The sequence below is a fragment of the Danio rerio genome, chromosome 18 (genome assembly GCF_049306965.1).
Source record: "Danio rerio strain Tuebingen ecotype United States chromosome 18, GRCz12tu, whole genome shotgun sequence".
Lineage (NCBI taxonomy): Eukaryota > Metazoa > Chordata > Actinopteri > Cypriniformes > Danionidae > Danio > Danio rerio.
The window spans coordinates 29,929,741-29,946,279 of NC_133193.1; the positions used below are offsets into that span (position 1 = coordinate 29,929,741).

The 16,539-nt window shown below is 40.7% G+C and overlaps 1 long non-coding RNA gene across 1 annotated transcript; it reads left to right on the top strand.

Moving 5' to 3' along the window:
- The first annotated feature begins 341 nt into the window (after positions 1-341).
- Positions 342-3,250, top strand: LOC141378699 (uncharacterized). The gene is made up of 3 exons (XR_012393927.1): positions 342-485; positions 556-708; positions 787-3,250. It is a non-coding gene; the product is annotated as an uncharacterized lncRNA (long non-coding RNA).
- Positions 3,251-16,539: the final 13,289 nt, after the last annotated feature.

The window sequence follows — 16,539 nt, forward strand, 5'->3', positions numbered from 1 at the left end:
TTTTAGAGTTTGATATTAAAATAGATACTAAAGTTGCAATATAATGTCTTTGACACGTCTGAATGTGATTGTATCATTAGCTACAATATTCACTAAATTATACATAATGCTTTTTCATTATCACAGTTATCAAGGAAAACACTCTAACATATTTTGTTATCTAGAAATACACAGTAAACCATGAAGGCATCACAACAATTACAACCCTAAACTGAATGTGGCAGGAGAGGTAATTAGTTGCCTAGTGTCATTAATTTACGGGTCCTTCTCTCTGTCCTATTACAAAACTGCATTCGGGCTATAAAAAGAGGGAAGCATTTGCTACCTGGGATGCGTCACCTGATTAGTTGCGGCGCCGTGAACGCGCTTCGTCACTTCCCACACCTGTTGAGGGCGGTGAGGGGTTTTGATCAGGCTGGAAGTTGCTTCGCCTGAAATGTTTGCTGTAATCGCCAACGCTAGAACGCGTGTAGGGACTGGGAAAGGTAAGCAAGCGTCTGTTTCATGTTGCGGTTGTCGTGATCATTCTGGAAACGCTGTGTCCGCTTTTCTCAGCTGCGTGAACCAGATGTCCGCTTTTCTCAGCTGCGTGAACCAGATGCAGGTGCGCGACTGTTTGTTGGCTGTGCCGGCTGTTGACTGAAATCTACGTGCTATCTGCCTTTTTGAGTGATTGATTGAACCCCGATTTCCTTCGGTGAGCAGTAGGTAGGTGTTTGCATGTAGTTGCAAATGGCTTGTAGCAGATTTTGAACTTTATCATGACGATTGACTTATTTGTTGTAGGCTGGGTGCAGGGGCGGACTGGCCATCTGGCAAACCGGGCACTTTCCCGGTGGGCCGACGTACTTTTTGGGCCGGGCTGATCATCGTCTTATGATCTGATCGGCCCATAAAAGGCTTAGCAGCCTATCGTTTTTTTTCTGCCTTATTAATTGATGCTCCTTTGATCTGTGACTTTCTGAAAGTAGATGCTTTTTTTCCCGGACAGACAGACCGGGCCGGCCCATGTGACACTCTGCAGCCCATTGGTTCTTTTCTTTACTGACATTAGGCTGGCCCAATCACAAACTCCTATTTTGGACTCCGTGTGAGCGTGCGTCGTCTGTGTGTATTTGTCAAAATAGTCAAGAGTCAGAGAGAAGAACCGCAAGGGAGGCGCAGAGAAATCACGGGAAATACACCGGCGTTTCATTTAGCGTTTCTGAAAAGTTCTCTGTTCATTCTAGTACATGGCTAAAAGCGCAAATCACGTGACCACACACTCTCTGCCAAGACCTTCAGCCAGTAGTTCAGCGGGTGAGCATAAACCCCAGGTGAGAGAATAGTGCATGTCAGACAGTTCATCTGCTGGATCTGATCTCACTATAGTTGTAAAACGTGATATTGAATTCATCTTGTTGTCTCTATCTAACAACTCTAATGTCTTTTGAATCACTTGTTCTCAGTTAACTGTTTTGGCTGAGTGCAAAGATAAGCTAATATATTAATTTATGTAACCACATACACTGATTCTGCACATTGACTGATTGCTTACCTTTATCGTTTAAATTTAATGTACGTTATACTGTTATAATGGCCATTATTTATTATTAAAACTGATATTCTGCAAAAGAGACAGGGTAAAGTTCATTCTTTTCAATGGAAATGAAAGGAGACAGTTATATTTAAGCCCTGTTATAAATATGCAGAGTGGAGATGACGCTCATATAAATATGCAGCTACACGAGGCTGTTTGGTGTCTGTTAATCATAATATCAAAATGAAACAAATTTGACTTATATTATGTTTTCATTGTTTAGATAGTGAAACAGCAAGCAGGATGAGGTGAATGTGGTTATAAAGTACACTGTTCCCTTTGAAGATTTAGCCATGCATTAGCAGGCAGTTTTTTTGTTATGTTTATTATTGAATATAGGCTGAGTGAATAGTGTATTGAATAAGCTAAATTGGCTGTAGTGTACGAGTGTGTGTGAATGAGTGTGTATGGGTGATTTCCAATATTGGGTTGTGGCTGGAAAGGCATCTGCTGCATAAAACATGCTGGAATAGTTGGCAGTTCATTCCACTGCGGCAACCCCTGGTAAATGAGGGACTAATGCGAAGAAAAAAAAATGAATGAATGGTGTATTTTTTTAGAACTGAACAATTATGGACAGTATACAGAAATTAAATTGAGATTAAAGTTTGTATTTATTTATTTATTTCATATATATGGCTTTTGTGTTTTATAGAATATGAGTTGATAAAAAATATTGGACGTGCATAGATAGATAGCATTTTGATTGAATTTAGTGGGCCGCTCTGGCCCAAAATGCCAGGGCCGTTTTTTTTTTTTTTTTTTTTTTTGCCCTGGCTGGGTGGTGAGGGGAGCTCCGTCGGGCGCTCCGCATCCGTGTGTGGCTACAGTGCTGTCCTGTTTCCCGTGTTTTTTTCATGTTTTCTTAGATTTTTTTTTTTTTCTTCCGTTTTGTTTTCTTAATTGTTTGTCTTTTTTGAGTTCTGTTTTTGGTTACACAAGGACTGTTTAACTTTTATTTTTGTTGGTACATTTATCTATCTTCGTTTGTTTGGGTTTCATTTTCTTTATTGGATAAATCTATATAGTGCGGCTGGATTTATTTGTTTATTTTTAATATTTTGACTTATTCATCCAGCATGTTTTTTTTTTTTTTTTTTTTTTTTTCTTTACATTTTGTGCTTTTGTGTGAATCTTTACTGTTGTATTTTCATTATTTCATTTATTTTCTCTTTAGTAATTTGGTTTAAGATTTAATTGTTTCCTCCCTTTGTTTAAGGTGGAATTTAGTTTCTTTTCTTTGTTTTCATTTATCAACTTTGTTACATTTTTTTGTATTTTGTTTATCTACTTGTGTAACTGATTTATTTTTTTGTTTAATTGCAGGGCAGTGGTCCGACTTTTCGGCTGGTGACAGAGCCAGAGCTCCCTGGGGTGGGAGGCTAATTTTATTGGACATTGTAGAATTTCTCACAGTGTAGTTATCACTGTGTGCTGGTTTGTGTTTGTGGGTACTCTCTTTTTTTACACAGTGGATTGTAGTGGTTTTCACTTGCCCGAAGTACAGCCTGGCCACTTTCCCTAACGCTGGCGAGCTCTGGCCCTGGGGCACCTTCATAAATTTACAAACTGTCATGTCAATGTCGAAATATTGGTTTTAATCCTGTTTTTTTTTTTTTTTTTTTTTTTTTTTTGAGATTTGTTAATAAAGAAATCTATTTTTGTACCGTGCCAATGTCTCTGACTGCAATTTGGTGGAACGAACTTGTGCGTGCCTTTTTATATGGGTGGTGCGTGTATTTAAATTCTTTGGGTGAAATTCCCAAGGTGGCGTAGTCAGGTAAATCATTAATATTGTCAGATTGAAGGTCTAGCTCCATCCGCCCACCTGCCACCTGTCACATAAAGTTGCCATATAAATGAAGTTCCCATGACAATAATAATAAAAGTCATGCTTTACCTAAAGGAGTGCTCATATGACACCTGTCATGATACTTTCAACCCAGGCTCATTCCGACAACGTTGCCCTAAACATTTCTAGAGAGCACGGAAAACATCCTAAGAGATACGTTATTTGCTGTTTTTGCAAATTCACCAGAAGCCGATGTGTACAATATTTGAGATCTCAAATTTCTCTCACGAGTGCCACCTAAAAATAAATCCACCAGAGGCTGCTGTCGACTGACTAAAATCTGGTTTATACTCGAGGCATCTGCTAGTTCGCTTGAGTGCATGTGATGAATATGATGTCATCGCAGTTTTTTTGGTTTGTCTTTTGGTTTGCTTTCGGCGAACGTGACATGATTTTGACTGGCAGAGGGCACAACATTTTTGGATACTCAAGTGAACAGTTGTGCGGCACCAAATTTTATTTAAATTAAATAATGAATCATTTTGAAAATTTTGTCCGAAACAGGTACAACTGTACAGTTATCTTTATTTTATGTCCTTGTTTGATCATAGGCTAGAAATTGCAACAGTCATGGGAAAGGAGAAAAGTTTTTGTTAAAGTTCTGAAAAATTTGAGAAGTTTGTTAAAACCAAAAAGAGAGGCCATGGTAAAAGTGGAGACCCAGATGGTTTTAATAATAGAGAATATGCTTTTCCACCATTCACAGGTGGGACATGCCTAGAACACCTCCCTAGGTAGGCGTCCTGGAGTCATCTGAAACCACCTTAGCTGACTTCTCTCGATGTGGAGGAGCAGCGGCTCTACTCTAAGCTCCTCCCAGGTGACAGGGCTCACCCTGCCACCATGTGAAGGAAACTCATTTCAGCTGCTTGTATCCGAGATCTTGTCCTTGATTTAAAAAAAAAAAAAAAAAAAAAAATATATATATATATATATATATATTTATATATATATATATTAAAATAGTTTATAAAAATAATAAAAAGAATTAAACCTGAAACCTTCAATAATATTAATGATATGACATAGTTCCAGAAACTTTTCACTACTCTATTTATCTGTCTGACTTTACAGTGGGTTTCTTTTGACCACCCCTGTCGTTATAAAGAATATCTGAACGGCAAACTTGTCAAGTATAAAAGCCTCTTCTGTTTTGTGAGGTGCGAGTACAGTCAGCGGAGGTCCACGATGTGGCGCCAGACGAAAGTAAAATGGGGCTTGACTAACTGACCGACCAACCGATATCCTTACCCACCCCCATCCCAAAACCCAATCGATAGTTTTTTAAAAAGCACCGATTGACCAGCGTCCACCCACTTCTCTAAACCCAACAAAGTGTTTTGAAAAGCAATCCAGAAAAAGATGATTATCACTTGGCCATTATGGTCATGATTTTAAAGGTTTCATGACAGTCTTATAAACAACACTAAAATTAAAGTGTTACCAAAAAAAGGATAGATTCTGGTGATATGCAGGTGATAATTTTCTAGACTATTTAAATATGCCTATAATACTGTGATAATGTTGTAAATCTGTAAATATTTGAGTATATGTTCGCATTGTGTGTGTTCATTGCTGTGTGTGTGTGTGTGTGTGTGTGTTTGTGTATTTGAATGAGTTAAATTTAAATGCAGTACACAAATTGGCCATCACATGGTCACATGTCACATTGACTTAGTCAATTTAAATTTCAATTAAATTAATTGTGCCACCCATCCCTGAATTATATCCTGGTCCTTTTTTATGCAATCTGTGTGGTCTGCCTTGGTTGAGACCACCTAGAGCTCATTATTTTGACTGACACTTGCAAATCAGAAACATATGTCCAGTGAAGTGTCTGAGCCACGGCAGGACAGTTAACCTCAATTAGGCATAGAGGAGAGTTTACTGTGAATGTCCAATCAGCAACCCACTGACCTTTGGAACACCAACCCCACTTGTTCTGTCTCACTCATTTGCATATTCACTCATTCAGCTTACACACTTTTTTATCAAGATTTTTTTTTGTGTTCTATTTATTTTATAGAAATTGTCTAAAATGTAATTTTTTTAACAACCGTTATATGCCGTTTTAAGTAAGCATAGAATATCAGTATTTAAAGGGCCACTTCTTATTGACTCTGCACTCTGGGGTAACCTACTTAGAAATAGTTTTTAGAGCTACTGTATATATGTGAAAATTCAGACACTATTAGGAGCAGAGAAAGAGCATGCCAATCTATAAAGTAATTGCCTTGTGTAGACCCTGTGCAATTTTAGTGACATATTTGTTTAGCAGATGTTATGCGTTAAGCATTTGTGTATGCCTATTACCAACTAGAGGTTGTTAAAAGTGCACAAATACCATTGTATACTTTTTTAAAGATTTTAACAGATTTGTGTAGTCGAGCATTAGTTAAGACAATGTTAGTACCTGTCAGCTTTAATTGAGGGAAAAACTGGATAATTTTGAGCTTTTGTCAGCTAATTTCAGCTTCCGGTTTTAAAATAATTTTTGGAACAGGGTCAAAATTGTTGACGAATCGCAAAAATGCAAGTGCAAAGATGACGCATCGTTTTCTCATTATTATTCATAGCTGAGTTTTCTTATCCTATGAGAAGAACCTGCTTCTTAATTATTCACGACTGCTCAAGCTTTCCAAAGGCAAGGCAGACTTGTCAGTGCCAAGCTGTGAGACACAGACCCAAGGCACACAGTATTTAGCCGTACATGAAGGGTCGTATGCGTTTGCCAAAATGCTCCCCATCTGTGCACGCCCTTGAATATGTTTACCAACTCCCATTCTATAAAAGCACAAAAGCCATTTATAGGAAATAACGAGAGTTGACAAATTAAAAACGTATTTATTTATTTATTTATTTATTTATTATAATAAAATTATAATCCACACTGGAAGTCCATCTTGTGTGTGCCTGTGTGTTTTGAGGGAGCCTAATAAATAATGAATATAAAAACTGCCTGCTAATGTACACAGTTAATGTTGATTAATAAAATAAAGATAAATGATAAAAGAAATGTATCAGAGACCCTTAAATAAATGTTGAACTCAACAATGAAACATCAAATGTAGTTGAAAGATTTTACATTGTCAATCAAATGAACTTAAACAATTTAAAAATGAAACAACTACTTGTTAGGGACCAAACTACAAAACTAAATGTAAAAAAAGGTACTTAAGTTGCACCTAAGTTTAGTCATGTATAAATATCATTATAACCATATTTTATAAATAATATTGTCACTATAAGCCTACATCATGCTGACAATCAAAAACACAATATCATGATATCTCATGCAATTGTCTTCTGACCACCTACAGAGGAAACCCACGCCAACATGGGGAGAACATGCAAACTCCCCACAGACACACCAACTGACTCGACCAGGGCTTGAACCCACAAACTTCTTGCTTTGAGGCAATAGCGATACCCACTGCGCCACCGTGTCGCCCACCCCTAAACATATATATATATATATATATATATATATATATATATATATATATATATATATATACACACAAATAAAATAAATAAAATGTCACAAAAATAAGTTGTAAGTCTTCTTAATATTGTGTTTTATAAAACACTTGTGTAACTTTAAAAACAGTATTAACTTATCCCAATGTCATAACTTACGAGGAAAAAACAGTAAGCCTTATTGATATACATTAAGGATATTAAAACAAGCACACAGTGAGCAATAAAATAAGAAAAAATAAACAAATTAGGAATTAATTAATTAATACAGTCTGTATTACAATGATGATGGATTTACATGTTCTTCTGATGATTCTTATCGATAGTGCGCCATGACTATTTTACAAAAACAATGATTTGCTATTTGAGTATAAAGACATCAGAAATATGCAAAAATGAAAATAGACAAAAAATTAAAATGATGCCTCTCTTATCTGTACAATCAATAAACCATTTAATTAGAAAAAAAAACACTTGCAAATAATGGAGAAACTTTGCTATTTACCTAATCGCACAAACTAAACCATCGCAAAGCACAGAACAACACTGCCTAGTGCCTAAACATATTATTAATAAATTAAATATCACACAAATGAAGTTATATGTTGTAACGAGGAGGCTGACACGGAGGGATCCATTTGCAGTATTTAACAGACACAGTTCAATCACAATAATACAATACGCACTAAAGTGCTAACTCACATCAAAGGCATGCAATAAAGGTCGAGGGGCTGGCGGCTGACAGACACAGTGTGATATAACAGGCATGGATCAGTGGCAGGCGGTGTGGTTCAGAGTCCGTATAACCAGTGTGATTCAGAGTCCAGATAACAAGTGTGGGTCGAGGGCAGGCAGAAGGCAACTCAGAGTCAGAGACAGTCCGGGGTAATACACAGGAGATCATGCAAGGGAATAACGCTCAGAAATGTTGGCCGCGGCAGAACAAGACTTCGCACTGAACTGGTGTTTGAGTGTGGCTTATAACAGATGGCGTGGGTCGTTAACAGGATTCAGATCAGGTGTGTGCGCAATCAGTTTAAGTGCATGATGTAATGCTAAAAGTCCGGAGATGGTGGCCTCTGCTGGCCAGCGAGGGGAATGACTGGGACCGAGTTGGTGACAGAGCCCCCCTCCAACGAATGGCTCCTGAAGTGAGAAGAATCACGACGCTGGGGTCTTCCACGGGCCGGCATTTCCGGATGCTGCAAGTGGAACTCATTCAACAGAGTTGGGTCGAGAATATCCTTACGGTTGATCCAAGATCTTTCCTCCGGGCCGTACCCCTCCCAGTCAATGAGGTACTGTAGCTGTCCACCCCGGCGTCTGGATCTCAGGATCTCGTGGATCCGGTAAGCCTCTTCTTCGTCGATCATGATAGGTGGGGGACCCTGTTCACCGGCTGCCACCTCCCTATCCACCTCGGCTGGACCAACAGCAGGCTTGAGCAGGGAGACATGGAATGCGGGAGAGATACGGTAGTGGTTAGGTAAGGTCAGTCGGAAGGATACAGGGGAAATTTGTCACTCAATTTGAAAAGGACCCACGTACCTGGGGCTGAGTTTCTTGCAGGGGAGTCTCAGGCGGAGGTCTCAGGTTGATAGCCAGAGGGGGTTGAAAGCCTAGTAAACACTGAAAGAGAGTTAGACCCGTAGATGGTTTTCTCAGGGAATTTTGTGCGTACTCAGCCCACATGTTCTAGTCGGCTTGGTTGGAATGACAGTAGGTTCGGAGGAAACGACCAATCTCTTGGTTGAGGCATTCAGTCTGGCCGTTGAACTGTGGATGGTAACAGAAAGTGAGACTGACGTTAACCTGAGGGTTCTTGAAGAAAGCAGACCACAAACGGGATGTGAATTGGGGACCTCTGTCTGATACAATGTCTTCGGGTAGCCCATAATAACGAAAGACAAATTCACTGAGCAGTTCGGCTGTTTCTAGGGCTGTGGGTAGCTTGGGCATGGCAATGAGTCTACAAGCCTTCGAGAATCAGTCAATGACAGTGAGTATGGTGGTGTTTCCTTGTGACTGGGGCAGATCAGTAATGAAATCAATAGCTAAATGTGACCAGGGACGAAGTGGAACTTCTAGGGGTTGCAGTAGACCAGCGGGAGGATGACGGGAATGCTTGGCCATTTGACAAGGAGAGCAGTTGTTTATATACTTGATCACATCCTTGGTTATTGATGACCACCAGTAACGGTTTTGAATAAGTTGAATGGTTGCTGTGCTACCTGGGTGACCGGAACTGGGACTATTATGAATTTCAGCAATGAGTTTCTCTCGTAGAACTGGAGGAACAAAGATTTTATTTTCAGGGCATGCCTGTGGAGTTGGGTTCTGATCAGATGCCAGGAGAATCTCAGTTTCGATATCCAGTGAATGGGAGCTAGAATCAGGGATTCCCGTAGGATTAGCTCGACATCATCAGCTAATAGCTCTTCATCAAACAAGCGAGATAGAGCGTCAGCTTTGACATTTTTGGATCCAGGAATGTAAGTGACCTTGAAGTCAAAGCGTGTAAAGATCAAAGCCCACCTTGCCTGTCTTGGGTTCAATCTCTTGCATGCTCGGATATACTCAAGGTTCTTGTGGTCTGTGATAACATTGAATGGGTGTTTGGCGCCCTCAAGCCAGTGTCTCCACTCCTCCAATGCCACTTTCATGGCTAGGAGCTCACGGTTACCAACGTCGTAGTTTCTCTCAGCTGGGTTGAGTTTGCAAAAATAAAAGGCACAGGGGTGGAGTTTATTTGTAGCTTGGGATCTTTGGGAAAGTATAGCACCGATGCCCGTGTTAGAGGCATCAATCTCCACAACAAACGGCTGGTTGGGATCAGGGTGGCACAGGATGGGTGCGCTTGAAAAACGGGACTTGAGCTGGTTGAATGAATGAGTAGCTTCCTGACTCCAATTTAAATCGACATTATTGGCTTTTACCATGGCTGTGAGGGGAGCAGCTACTGTACTGAAGTTCCTGATGAACTTTCGGTAGAAATTAGCGAAGCCAAGAAAACGTTGTAGTTGCTGGATGGTTTCGGGTTTGGGCCATTGAGTGACTGAATCGACCTTCTGTTGGTCCATGGCAACGCCCTCGGGACTGATTATGTAGCCGAGAAATGATATACAGGTCTGGTGGAACTCACACTTGGATGCTTTAGCGTACAATTGAATCTCAATCAGGCGTTTTAGAACTGCTCTTACATGACGAATATTCTCAGGTAAGGAATTGGAATAAATGAGTATGTCATCGTTGTAGACGATGACCCACTGATTTAACATGTCTCTGAAGATCTCATTTATGAAGGCTTGGAAAACTGAAGGATTGTTTGCTAGGCCGAAGGGCATAACTAAATATTCATAATGGCCATTTACAGTTGAGAAGCCGGTCTTCCACTCGTCACCCTGTCTGATGAGAATGAGGTTGTATGCACTGCGGAGGTGCAATTTCGTGAAATACTGTGCTGAGCGTAATTGTTCAAGGGCTGCTGGAACTAATGGTAAGGGATAGCAATACATGACAGTGATCTAGTTCAATCCACTGTAGTCGATGCACGGGCGCAGACTCCCGTCCTTCTTTTTGACAAAGAAAAAGCCAGCTGAAGCGGGTGATGTGGATGGTCGAATAAAGCCCTTCTCCAACTCCTCCGAGATGTAAGTATTCATGGCTTCGGTTTCAGGCTGAGAGAGAGAGGAAAGATCCTACCACGAGGGGGCGATGTACCTGGTAGCAACTCAATAGCACAATCGTACTCACGATGAGGCGGGAGTTTAGTGGCCTTCTGCTTGTTAAAGGCTTCAATGAGATCTTGGTCAACTTTGGGGATTTCACTCGATTCAGGGTCTTCTGAACAGGCAATCATAATGTTAATCTGGACAGCGGTGACAGATTGTAGACAATGGTTAAGGCAATTATTACTCCATTTTATGATCTCACCAGTTCTCCAGGAGATTTGGGGGTCATGAGTCTGTAACCAGGGTAACCCGAGGATAATGGTATTGTAAGAATCAGCTCTTTGGTTTAAATCATGTTTAAACTTTGGGGATTCGAATTCGCCTGAATTCGAACATGATTCACATAGAATTATTTAAAGCTTACACTTAACTTAAGTATTTGTCCAGCAAATAGAACGTTTAGTGTAAAGCAATTCTGTATTATATTATTACGTGGCCAACAATAACAATATAAAAACAGTATCTAATTATTTGATGAGCAAGGTAGCAGTATCTGAAGCTGAGGCATTAACTTATAAATCACACAACGCACCAACACTGATCTAAAAACGAAACAAAAGTTTATTTGTACTCTATAACACAAAGTACTAATCTCTGTAAAACAAACAAATGCACATACATACACACACGCACAAGCAGTTTGAGGAGAGTTTTGACTGAGCGGATGTAACGATGCTCCGTGATGTAACGGCCACAGCAAAAGCGACGTCCGGGCAGCGACGACGGTGACGACTGGCAAAGCTGACCGGCAAAAGACAACGATAAATGTCCTTGTTCAAAGTTTTATAGGCTTTGGTAGAGGCTGGGTCTACATAATACTTGTCCAATCAGATAAGGTATGGGGTGGGGGTCACACCCCAATTCCGCCCTCTAGGAGGCCGGGTTGGCACCTTGTGTGGGCGCTGCTTTGATAGCATAGTTGTTAAAATAAAGTCTCATAACATGAACATCTTTCCTAGTATGGTTTCTTCATATAAACCAATGCATTTGAAATGTTCCTAGCTTTCAATCAATACCAAACATCAAGTATTTCACAAACATTCTGTAGATTTCATTTGTCACTGAGGGCTATTACTCAATAACTATCCATAACAGTTTTGTTAAACACATGGAACATGTACACACAAAAACCTACAGAAACATAAAGCAAACATACATTACTCAAATAAACTGTTTTACTTAAATGTCCATTCAAACTTTAGAAGCTTTTCTGATTGCTTCTGTGTCTCCCTAAGAATGTGTATTCCTTGCAGACACGGGTCGCAGGTGTGATTCAAAAGGCACTCTCAGAAACCGGTTTGGTGGGTTTTTGATTCCTCTAACTTAAACTCCTCGCAATAACTGCACTGTTTAACATTTGCACGTTTAAAATTTGCACAATCACTGCACCACATTGAACTGTTTACTTATTGAACTGTACATAGCCACTGCATACGGACATTTATAATTATGTACACACCCACTATATATATACACTTGTAATCATACTTATTTATCTGCATACTACTGATTATTAATAGCAACCTGTACATATATTCATATATTGTAACATATACACTTGTAATCATGTTCATCTATCCCTGTACATATATTCATATATTGTAACATATACACTTGTAATCATGTTCATCTATCCCTGTACATATATTCATATACTGTAACATATACACTTGTAATCATGTTTATTTATCTGCACTCTACTGATTATTAATAGCAATCTGCACATATTCATATATTGTAAATCTGCTCATAGCTTATCCAACCTGTATATAATTTTGATAGTACATCCATCTGTAAATACCACCATATTTTTTTCTATAACTGCACTTTATAACTTATTCCTGTATCCTGCACTTGCTGCTATTGCACTGCTGGTTAGACCTAAACTGCATTTCGTTGCATTGTACTTGTACATGTGTAATGACAATAAAGTTGAATCTAATCTAATCTAAATTAAGAAATGTGCATTAAAAAATGTAACTTACAACTGTGTAAACTTTGTTTTGATCAGAAAAAAAGTTGCATAAACTATGAGGGAAACACTTTTACTGAATACATTCCTGTATGCGCATTACAATAAAGTCTTGTGATTTTGTTACAAAAAATCATGTTGTGATAAAAAAGGTATGATAGACAGCACTAATAGACAAACCAGTGGGCTAACTACATTGTATATGCAACACAAGGGTGTTGGACAACAGAATTGAGGATCCACGTGCAATTTATTCGCAAGATTAGCTAGGCAGGCATTAGTCAAAACAGGAGAAAACATATACATATAAAGAAATACAGAATTGTGGTCATATACAGGTGAATGTTCAATACAAGTTGCAACAGGGATCAAAATTATAATATAAGACAAAACACGGCTAAAGATGGATAACAACACAACATACAGGATAACAATACTCAGCAATTAGTGTGAGTTAGTGAGGTTTATTTATAGTCCTGGAAATCAGTGATGACAAGCTTCAGCATTGGTCTGTGTGTGTGTGTCATTAGGGAAAATCAGAACAGGTGTGTGTGAGGTGCATGACAGGTTTTTGCCCCATAAGTGGCAGATTTAAAGTTTTCCAGTTATTCGCAGTAGCTAGATCGCTGGTGACTGTAACAGTAAAACACCCAAAATTATGTTTTGGTCATTCTAAATTTTTTAACCAAAGTCCGTCATTAAAGTGTTTCAGTATTATTACTGGCAGAAGAGCTCTTGAGCTACTCTCGAAGAGAACCTCACACCTCCAAATGTTGCCATTGTATTCTGAGATGCAGGTCATTTATTATATAAGAAAAAGATGCATCCAACTTCTTCTCATACCTCTAAGAAGTCAAGCTCTTCTCCCAAGCAGCCATCGGCTGACCTTTATAATGCAGCTTAGAGGACAGATCCACCCCGGAAGATGCTTGCTAAAACCCAGAGTTGGACCATGGGCCAGATCAGATGAGCCATTCAAACTAGGTGCAGACCTGGACAGTCTCATCTAGGCTGTCCCGATTTATTTGACATTTGATTCAATGCATTTAACCAAGGCGTAACCTGGACACGGGGGTCCCACATGCCACTGTTAACACACAAGACAGAGATCATTTGTCTCGATAGGCATTTAACCAAGGCTGATCCTGAATACAGGCTTCTCGCATACCACATTTTCCACACACCGAGACAGGAATAATGACTACCCCAGCCCAATAAAGACACTGCATAGCAATACATGCCTGAACGCCATATGACCTTTAATGTTTTAGAAAATTGTATTTATTTCTTCAGAGAGATTCAGAGACATCTGTTGGTTCGAGCGGCCATGTTCCCTGGCTTCTCCCCTTTGCAGACTGCCATGGCAGTGTCCTCCTGCTCGTTCCCTCCTGGAAAGGAGAGACAGTAAGGCCAGTTAGCCAACATTACATGCCCTGCTGTTCACATCCATGCTTTGGCTTGCCAGAGAAGAACCGACTTACCAGGGGTGACCCCAGACTGTCTGCCCTCTTGTGCCTCTTCCTTGGGTGGCTTTCTTTGCCTGTCGCCGCTGCATCCTCCTCCTCCTCCTCCACCAAGGCCCTCTTAAAAAGTTTGCGGTGCTCACGTGCTTGCAGAGGGCTCAGGCAAAGTACATAGAATTTTTCTGAGATTTATCTTAGAATGTGTCATGACACATGAAGTTTGCCACTTTCCGGTGATTCTCTGAAGAATGTCCATTTTTTGCCTGCATCAGAGATAGACAGACATACTCACATGTGTTGCATCCGGACTTCAGTGAAGGTGGGTTTGCCTGGAAGGTCCATGTTGGTCCACGCAGATTGAAAATATTTGTTTAGGGTCCTGCAGGGACTGGTTCTAGGGACTGGAGGTAAAAAAAAATAAAAAAATAGGTGGCTTGGGCAGCGCTGAAGGCTCTGTTTCACTTGATCTGGCCATGGAACAAGCAGAGGCAGAGAGAGAGAGAAGGTGAGTGAGTAAGTAAGTGAGCGAATGCACACTACTGGTGTCCCTCACTCACAGGGACAAGAAGTCACACTCGTGTTGATGACATCGTGCTGATGGCTTCTGGAAGCCTCTTCAACCTCCTGGATGGTCAGATTCTGGAACACGCCACTGCAGTGTCCAGAGATGGAGGTCAGGTAACCTGTCAGGAATCCATAAAACCGCCACTGCTGCCTGGTGTCTGGGTTGGACCCCAGGTTATCTTGCAAAGGAAACATCGTCATCAATTAGACAGATAAGACCTTTCCAACAAACCTCAAACACCATGAATGATTTAATTGAGTGAGAGGTGTTGGTGCCCTAAAGCAGAAATGCAAAAAAAAGGTCAGTGTTCCCACCATCTGGAAGAGTGGGTTGGGAACACTGACAAACTGACTGAAAACTAGGGGTGTCACAATTTTGATTTTTAATCGATTTTTAATTTATGCTCAATTTCGATTAGCGAATCAAAAAATAGAATCGTCGATGCTGCCACGCCCCCATGTCACGTCAGCTTGGCCTGCCAAGCGGGAAAAAAACAGGCTTGTTGAAGTGCTTGTTAAACTGCAGAAGCAGGAGACCCGTCGACAGAGCTTAAACCCTCTACTCTTTCAATGAAGTCGCCTGTGTGTAATCATTTTGGATTTCCAGTGAGTTATGTTGACAACGTTCGTGTTGTCGACAAAAAACACAGTTTTGCAGGCTCTGCTATGTACGTATTACGTATGGTTCGTCCGATAGACAACACCGGCATCGCGATCCTCCGCCCGCCCCCGTTGCAAATCCGCTCGCGAAAAGTACACACTCAGGCCCTGTTTACAATCTTTGTCTTTGTTTTTAAATGGCATTTTAGAACGACAACAATTTGACATCCACAGTGGCGTGTAGCATTTCTGAGCAGCCCTCCTTCCTCTCTAACTTACCTCTGAAAATGCACATCACGTGACCACACAGACGCACACACAGCCATATGAGCTTGAGACAGCAGGTCCAGGCAGTCAGAGGACTGCTTCAATCTTTCACTCACTTGTACTTTGTCATTTTAGCGAACACCTCAGATACTTTTGGCTGGTTCCTGTTGGTTGTGCGTCTTTTTTACCGACGCCATTATAACGACACAGATTACAGCCTATTCTCGAGTCCCGCAGAAAAAAGTGATTGACAGGTGGTAATTATGTGTGTATCTTGCCTTTATTTATTTACTGTATGTTTATGTACTGTATGATTTGTTTATGGGTAAAACAAAGACCATGCAGGTCAGGTAGTTTAAACGGTAGGCTACAAATAATTAATTGGTCATTAATTAATTATTCATAATCGAATCGAATCGTGCCTTTAGAATTGAAAATGTAATCGAATCGAGGATTCGAAGGATCGTGACACCCTTACTGGAAACTCACCTAAAAGGGCAGGATTTTTTCTTCAAGCGGTTGGTGACAGCGTACCAGACTGACCTTCGAGATTAGCCTGCCTTCTTTGGCCTTCTTGGTTCTCACCTTGTGCACCACAACGTTCCGGCGTATTCCGCCAATAAGAGCTCAGACCTCCCTGTGTATCAGCACCACAGCAGTGCTGGAGAGGTGTCAGGAGGCCGGCGGGGTTTCCAAGAGGTAATCCAGGAACTGCGCCATGTTCTTGAGGTAGTGCTGTCTGGTTGAGAAAAAGGAAGCTTGCTGGGTAGGCATAACTTATGGCCATGTATCCAAATAATGCCTTGATCCTTGTCAGTTTGGAGGTGATGTTGTTATGCTATCAAGCAGTGGGGTCACTGCTCAGTTGAAAACCCTTAAACTCGTCCAAAAGCTGGTCTGCATAGAACCTCTGGCTGCCTGCCCAGCCCAGCCCTTCGCCTGGGGGCCAGGTCGGGGGATGGTGGCAGTGCAGGAGACCTCCTCCTCTTTGTCCTCCCCTCTCTGCAACTCCCGGTACTGGCATTTGACTT